Below are 9507 nucleotides of genomic sequence, written 5' to 3' on the forward strand. Positions count from 1 at the left end.
CAAAACTTACATTAAAAACATTTAATCAATATCCACAAATTTTTTTCAGATTTTCAGAATCTGTATACTTTAACTTTATAAAAACATACATGCATCTTTTTATGCTCAGTATATATATATGGTATTTTAATGTAGTTTCATAATCTGTCAGAGTTTTCCAAGCATGCCATGAGAAAATATGCAAGTTACTGAAAATGGGCCTTGTCACTCACAAACTGTGAATACATTACTTGGAATGTCATTATTTTTTCAATGAGAGAACTAAAAATGACATATTTACAGTAGGCAGCAGCATAAGGTAATACCCTACATCAATAAAATGCAAAATAAAGCAAAGACAAAATACACAGAGAAATATAAAATACAGATTGAACTGTATTTAATAACATCTTCCCTGTTAGGCTTTGTTATTTGGTAATGGAAGAAAATCTGCAATTTGATGTTTTAAATGCTTTTTTGGCTTTTTCGTGTTCTGTGTCTTTGTTAGCCTGCATTTTGGAAGAGAGAGAGTATCAAGCACTCTGCTATCACTAAGCACCGAAGAATGTGATTCTGAGCAGCATTGAATTGACGTTGGCTTGTGGCCAATAAAAGCTGAAAAATATGCCTTACAGTGAAATAGAACCTTTCCAGAAAGACACAAATGGATTGAAAATTTATGGAGACTATAAACCCCAAGAGCCAGGGACTCCCTGCGTGAAAATGATTGTGCAGGCCTCATTTGATTTGCAATTTGAGTTTTTCCTTGTGTCTCGTTATTTATTTTTTTTTCAGATACAATTTCCACAGAAGCTGCATAAAATGTGGGCTTTAGACAATATTCCGATGAAATCACAAACTATATATTTTGCTATCTTCAAGCTGGGTAAAAAAATGTCATCTAACTACAGCAATCATAATAATTAAGGATTTGACCTTCAGATGCTACTAATTTCTAAATGATTTAAGCCATACTTTTCAGAGATTTTAATTGTCAGTTCTCTCAGTGAAGCGTTATTAATATTGTTGTTCATGTAATTGTAGGCATTGTATTTGGACTCATGTCATGTAACCTGTGCAGATTAAGTTCTTCGGGGCTAATTTTGCTTTGGTTTGTAGCTCTGCCCTGGCACAGGTGTTGTGGGCACTCTTTTCCTTTCAGCTATTGCCTCCTGCCAGGAACGCCTTTCACATAATTTCACCAGCAGCTAAAACAGTCAGTCCTGCTGGCAAACAGCAATGACACCTGGCAGAAGACAATATGATGTCAAGTAAGTTTCATTCTCTCTAGGGCGTTACAATTAATTTGAAACTCTAATGATGCATGAAAAGCAAAACAGTCTTTAGCCTGATGCCGAGAGTTCTCTGTTTTCTAAGATTTAGAACAGTGAAAAAACAACTGTTTTGCTCTTCTGCTACATCCACTTGGTTATGTATTACAGGCTTTGTGGTCAAACCTTGTGTGCTCAGGTATTGTAGACTCTGTATAACAACCAGTTCTTTGTTAACATGACTTTACAAAGAGGTGTTCTATTGATCCCTCCTTCTCACTTGTTGTATACAAATCGTTCAAGATTATGCAAAGTACAGAAAAAGCAGGAAGGTTACATCAAGTCAGTTTTAGTTTTCTTTAATTTTCGACTGAAACATGCGTGAGAAAATGAAATGAGGAATAGTAAGTGCACACACGACAGTCTGGTAAACTGCTCGGCTTTCTCCATTTCTTTTTTTCTCACATACTCGCATTGCTATGATTTGCAGAACGTTTCTCTTTCATAGGAAGCCAGACAGACCAGACCATGGCTGGGAAAAAACCAAAATGATTTCCATCTGTTGGTCTGTTTTACAACTATAAGCCAATGCTGCAATTATTTAGCAGAGGTTGGCTGTGAAGATGTTAGCAGATAATTAGCCTGTTTATATTAACTGCAACCTTAGCAGAAATCCTGGACTGTTTTAGCACCACACAGTGTAACACTGAGTTCATTCCAGAATAAATCTGCAAAGGAAATCACTTCTACAAGGTATGGCTGTCATGTCTTTCCTTTATAGAGTTTAATGATATACTGTAATGTTCATCCCCAAAGCAAACTTTTATGCCATCCAAAAAGAAGCCAGCGAAACTACATGGCTGCATAGCTTGTTCGATACTCCCGCAATGCATTGTGTAAAGAAGTGCCTTCTTTTCTCACATTTAAGTACCCATCCCTGTAGTTTCCACTTGTGACCCCTGCTTCATGTTTCACGGTGAAAATGTTCATTGAGTTCAGTTTGTAAAAGCCTTAAAGAATTCTGAAGACTTGTGTCAGGTCCCCTCCCAGTCTTCTCTGTTTCAGACCAAAAAGGTTGAACTCTTTTAGCCTGTCAGAGTAGGACATTTCTTTAAGCCCTGCAAGATATCTGCTTGCTCTTCTGTGGACTGATTCCAGATTAAAAATATCAAAATAAGTAGGCAGAATAAGACACATGTAATTTCAGTTCCATGCTTTTAATGATATACATTTATTTTTCTCATTTTTCTGTTGCTTCTCCACATTGTCTTTCGAAAAATATAATAAAGTTTCAACACAAGTACCTACATCTTCTTCATAAGTAGTCCATTGAAGCTCATCTTTTTCCATTTTATCTTTATTGTTGATGTTACTCTTATCAGCATGTGTATTCTTCACTTGTCTACAATAAAAAACATCTGCCAGGTGTTTGCATAGTCTTGAAGGCGATCTTAATCCATTTTAAAAGTATTTGCTTCTTCTAAAGTTTTTGCTAATCCTGTTTAGGTATTGTCTGTTGCTTGACTTCTTTAATAACTATACTAGAATCTAGATAATTAGCATCGATTTTGGAAATGCTGGGTCCTAATACTGATCCCTGTGGTACTCCACTAATTACATCACCCCAATATGTGCATTCTCTTTTTATCTCTACTCTCTGTACTCCTTATCCATTATCTAATTTTTAATCCAAACACACACCATGTGTTTATGTGTAAAGTCAATTTTTTATACATACTATCTTTTTTCTAGATATAAAAATGTATAAATACATATGCAATTTAAAAATCTTTTGTGATTGTTCATTTGAAATTTACTATCTACCTGTTGATGACCTTAATAAATATTGATAAATCAGTCCAAACTGTTTTTTCATCAGGTAGCTGTAAAATCCAATCACATCTTGTGAGGTTGATGGTTTTCACCGATTGTGTCACTGAAGATGAAGTGTCTCTGAATGTTCCAGCATTGTGTGGAGCCATCTGTAGACTCCCCTTGTTCAGACAATTTGTTTAGTAAATAATTAAAGGAAATATCGGATTTCAGCCAGAAAGTTACAGAGTTAAAATAGAGAGACTCAACCCTTCCTGTGGCCTCAGCTACACCCTGCTTCTGGTAAGAGTTTGAAGTCACACCTCAGATCCCAGTAGAGGCAGGGTTAGGGAGGGTCTTTACACCAGATCTCAGATAAAGAGAAATATCTCTCAAACGTAAAAACTTTAAGAAGGGATTAGTATGCTAAGGCTTTCAGTTCTGCACTCATCCATTATCAGAAAGCTGCTTATTTTTGCTAAGGGGTGTGGCAACCCAAAGCCTGACTTTGAAGGACAGGGTGCAAAGTTAAGCTACTTCCTGAAGACACCAGCAGTCCATCACAGGGTAAACACATACAGAGAGAATTTGGCAACACCAGTTAACCTTACCTCAGGGAAGTGAGTGGAAACCAGAGTACCCTGAGAAACCCAGGCAGTCACAGGGAGAACATGCAAAATTGCAAACACAGGGTGCCCCATTCTTGATCTGGAACCCCAGAACTGTGAGGCAGCAATGCTGACTGTAAAGTCTCTCCTCTGTTTCCTTAAAATTAACAACAGCATTTGTTCATTGATCTTCAGATACTGCTCCCCAGTCTAACCTCATAGATTCTTGTTTGCAAAGCCCATACTCTGCCTGTTCCACAGTCCTGTCAATAAAGACTTTCAACTTCTTTAACTTAGCTTAATTAAAAAAATGTAATATGACAACTGCAGAATTCAAAGGTGTTAATTACAATCTAGATAATATACCCTGTTTTTTATTATGACAATATGTTTAGCGATTTATAATCTATATAAAATATAATCTGTCTTCCCTTCTGTATCCTATGTATGTCTCCTTTTCATGTAGGTAATAGATTTGGCTTTTAACCATGGAATTAAACCTCTACATGTTTCCTAACCTGAAAAGCCAGGAACAGCTTTTTTCCAAACTTTGCATTCCCATGTATATTTTAGAAAAAATAGAATAATCTTTATTTGTATAAGTGGGCCCTTTATAATGAAATAAACATGTTATGCATTAAAAAATGCAAACAAAGTATTCAGTATATAACAGGCAGTATACCACACATATGAGTATAGGAATGGCATTGAGCCTTTGAATTTGGAAACAAACATAGACATAGATGGTAGTAGTTCAGGTGGGGAGCTGCGTCAGCATGCGTAGGCTGCAAAGGAACAAGTAATAGGTTTATTCCATGCTGAAAAAAAGAAGAAAGAGAACACAACGTTTCGGCCGTGGAGCCAAGAAGGCTCCACGGCCGAAACGTTGTGTTCTCTTTCTTCTTTTTTTCAGCATGGAATAAACCTATTACTTGTTCCATAGACATAGATGGTTTCTTCATTAGATCGGTAACATTTTGAATTATCATACATTAGGGTTCAAATTGCGGTTATTCTGTGATATCACTCCTTTGTGTTTTTAAGACTATTATGATTCATCTCCTGTGTCAAACATGCACTTCTACGCCCAAGACTGGTCCCGAGATGCAACAGAGATTTTACGAGGGAGATATCAAAGGAAATAGTGGCACATTTATAGGCTTTTTATATTCTATGAAACAAATAATGCGCACACAAAAAAAATGAGCATATTACTGAAATTAACCCTTTAAAAAAAGAATTTGAAACTGAAACCAGCAGTTTATCACTTCATGTCTTAACTGAAGTACTGTATGTTTGTGGTAAACATCATCTTAGTATGTACGTACTTAAGCTAATCAATGACTCTGTCTGTTCTCAGCAGATGACAACACATTTCAAGTAACTTCCTTATATTTCCTCATTGTAGGCCAAATCTTCTGTTGCTCTTATTTTAGATTGTTTGCATTTGTAACAGATTTTCAGGTTTGACTTCGTACACTTCATAAATCAGGAAAACAGGAGATCAGTTTTGCAGTATGTACAGTATAGAGACTTTAGTGTGATATTGAATTTAGTTAAAGTTTAGTTTTTTTTGTAGTGTCTACAACTATATTTTTCATATAATAAATAAATTATATATTGTTTTTTATATGTAAAACATGTTTTAATATAAATGTATTGTGTCTTTGTTAGTGTATATCAATGTGGTAATAAACATAATAAATCTTTGTTATAATCTTCATCTTTGTTAGAGTGCCTTTTTTAACACAAACGAGTTCCACAGAACCACAGAAAGTTAGGAATAGGCCATATAATGCATAAACATAAAATTAACAATGCTTCTTACAGTATTAAACTAATGGTCAGCTAAATATCAGTGATTAAAAAGAGAATATATATACTCACAATAGGTCTATGAAACAAGACAGTACTACTGAGAGTTGCCTATACCATTAGCTACTTCAATTAGTTTTGCCTTGGAAAAGTTTTTGGAAAATAATCAGTAGATATGGATGACATATTCCCTCATCTTTTCTGGAAGGTATGCAGTGCAATTCCTTCACAAAGCTGAGGGAGTATCTCTCCACCTTTTAAACAGTAGCCTCGACGTCTGGAAGCACAGGGTGACTATACATCTTACAGACAGCCCAGGACCTCATGAAACAGTTATACAATGTGATATCTTGTTTGGTAGCATAGTAGCTTTGAAACTAGTGTCATTATTTATGTTTAAGACCACCATTATGATAGTCAGGCTTGTGCATTTATGTTTCTTATTAAGTAGGTATGTTTCCATTATTATCACTGTTCAGTGTTTTTGTGCGTGTTTTCCAGTCTGTTTTACCATTTGCACTCCTGTATTGACTGGGGGGAAAAGCAGGTCCATCCAAAATATGAGAAAATAAGAATAAAGGAGAATCGGCCATCTGGCCCATCTAACGCATTTGGATTTTTTATTAACTAATTCACCCAGCTGTTTCTTTAAATAGGCCTATGTATGGGCTTCAAAAATACAGCTGGGAGCTTGTCTCATACTCCCAACACCTTTCATGTAAAAAACTGCATCCTGTTCACAGTTTTAAATGCTCCTTCACATGCTTTCTATTAGTGTTCTTGGGTTCGTGTTCCACTATTTGTTCTTGAGAAGCCCATTAGTTTGACTTTGTCAATACGTTTGAAGATTTTGAATAACTGAAATGCTCTTGTACGTTTAAGACTCTATTCAAGTATCTTAGTGCTGTCAGCAGTGCTTTTTCGTTTGGTTTTTGGTAGATTGGAACAAGGAAAATTAGAGCTGCTCTGTGCCAAGTGTGCCCGAGTGAGTTTAAAAAAATCCCGGTTGTGGATCTTGCTTGATGCCCCATATTTGATAGGCTTATGAAAGAAGGTTCTAAAAGTTTAAAGCAAATACCTGAATAGTAATAGTTTGGTGTCTCCCAAGTGTTCAGATGGTAGCAGAGCTTAAATGTACCAATGTTGTTCTTATTTTTATTCTAGTTTCCCACTGCTGCTGTATCCTACCGCTGTACATTATGTACAACATTCATTTGGGATTTGAGATAATACACTGATACTCTTCAGCATGTATTTCTAGTGCTTCTTTTACATCTTTTCTGTGTCACCTGTGCTGAATGACAAACACAGTACATGAACACTCTTCACGGTCTTGGCGAAGAGTAACCCACTGTCAAAATCAACCCACCCTAGAGTCTTTTAGAGTCCTGATTTACATCAGCCATGACTTTAGCTGTGAAATGGTTATAAGAGGCAGTGATCAAACATTGCATAACAGCAAAGAACGGCGCTGTAACTGTCAGATACAATGAGGCATCTAGGTTGAGGAACAAGGTTTTCTTGGGTTACCTCTTTACTTGTCAAAATTCATCAGGCAGAGCACAGTACAAAGGCAGCCCCTGAATTTGCTATGCAGTCTCCGATCGTGCACACAGTGGCTGGTTTTAAATTGTAAAAGATAAAAACAAACATTAACTGAGTTAAAAATGTTGTGAATCCATCCTAGATATAGATATCATGGCTGTTTCTTTTACAAGAGATGACCATTCCTGTATTTTGGCAGACAAAAACTGCCTCAGAGTAGGAATGATCAAATGTAGAAGAGCATTAATTTATCATATGAGTGTGCATCTTTACTTATATATTCACTCCATCATACTTATGTACTTTACTGATATACACCATGCTTATAGGAAGTTTAAACACTCTTTCCAGGGTAACACATTTGGTGGCCCAACAGCTTAAAATCAAGACAGATTAAATCAGAATTTATTTTTCCTTTATTTACACAATGTAACATGCAACCTTCAAGTGAAAAACAAATGCCCAGACATTCCGAAAAGTAATTACAAATGAAAACCTAAAATAATGGATCGAACTGTAAATATTTTCCAGTATTATATCTGGTTGCATTGAAAGCAGTAAGGTTTTATACTTAAATGCTCACAGACGTACAAGTGATAAAGATTATCTTCATTGCGTGCCAATCAAGTTTGAAACATCCGCTATTTGCATGGCAGTGAAATAAATGGTTTTGGATCTTTCAGACTCAGAAAACCTTGACTAAGACCTCCAGAAACATAATTTATATTCAATATAGCAACCTGAGGACAGCTGCAGTAGCTAGGTATTGTTTATCTAAAGTATCAGCTAGAAAAGTGGTTGTGAATGTTTCCATTTAAGAACACACTTAAGACAGCTCCTCTTCTTAACAAAATTCCACGTTGTATTGGGAAATGATCACTTTTCCCAATACGTTAGTATGTTTTCCCAATACAATGTGTACTGTATATTTACTGTTGTGAAAGACGGCAGGCTATTGCTTCACAGGTGAGTGATACCATTTCTTAACATTTCACATGATAAGAAAATATCTTCATCATAACCGTTCAGCACTGGAGAGGCAGCTGATACAAGTGAACTCAGCAGACTAAACAAGAGAACAGTGAACAAACAGAATGGAGGAGCTGTGTCAAAGGTTCACTTAAGTGCTCTGACCTCACGCAACCTATTGAGCATTTTCCTGGTGTGAGTCAATGTCCGGGCAAGAGATTGTATTTTTTCTTTAACATCACCTTCTACTTGTCAACAGAAACCTTTTGTGTAAAATCTCTGAAGAGAAAGAATCTGTCAGCTATTATCATATAAGGAACATATCCTATTTTACAGTCCTTGGTAAGACATTTGGATCATTTTGACACCTCAGATTATTATTATTACTACATCGATCCTTTTACTAACTGCTTTATCCAGGACAGGGTTACGGGGAATCTGGGAATCACCCTGGAAGAGATGCCAGCAAAACAGATACACAGACACACTCATACCAGGGCCCACTTTCCCAGAAGCCAAGTTATATACCAGTATGTCTTTGGACTGCGGGAGGAAACTGGAACACGTAGAGAAAACCCACAAAACACAGGGAGAACATACAGGTACAAGCTCCACGTAAATAAAACACCAGGAATTGAACCCAGGGCCCCAGTGGTGCGAACCTCCACACCACCATCACCACTTCGAAGACTCTGCATTTTAACCTTCGATGGATGTGCACAGAAACCTGTTCTACCTGAATGGCATGCTCACAATGGTAACAACAAGAAGCTTCATACCTAGGGCCTAGCTTTGTACACACAGTGCACTGTTGCTTTGCATAGTGGAAACTCATGCCAGGGTCATTTCATGCACATGCTAAGATGTTTAAAGTCATATCAGACAGGCAGGCGTTGTCCAATGAGATAGTTTGCTTAGTGAATAATGAGCCTTGCTGATGAATGTTGATGCAATTTCACCTATGTTGCCAAACACTGTGTTTTGTATGAAGGAATGCAGTGGTAATATGAAAGTCAACTGGCTTTGTCGAACTGTGCAAGCTAATTAGATTACTTGGGCAGCTCAAATGCATATAAAACATTTTTGCTGATGTCATTACAACTTCCGCATGTAGTTGGATTTTAATGTTTTATTTCGTTTTTTTAAATCTTTACATAATACCTACAAGTATCACATATTCAACTCACCTGTCATAGACATACAGTATTTGCAGTATATTACATGTGATTTGTGGATTTGCAAACAAAGACACCATTAAAATATCTGAAAAATATAGTTCTACTTGAATAAGTCAAATCATTACATGGAAACATGGAAGAGTGAAGTAGAGGAGCTGATGGAAAATCTGCTGTAAAGGGAAAATGTATCCCTGCAGTGCTTGGAAAACAAAGCTACTCATTTCTCCAATACCTGTAATATAGACGATATAGAGTGCTTAAATGTGAATTAACACAATGAAAAAAAATCTAGAATGCAGATGTAAACATTGCAAGACAAAATAGGGTCTG

The sequence above is a fragment of the Atractosteus spatula genome, chromosome 1 (genome assembly GCF_055471065.1).
Source record: "Atractosteus spatula isolate fAtrSpa1 chromosome 1, fAtrSpa1.hap1, whole genome shotgun sequence".
Taxonomy (NCBI): Eukaryota; Metazoa; Chordata; class Actinopteri; order Semionotiformes; family Lepisosteidae; genus Atractosteus; species Atractosteus spatula.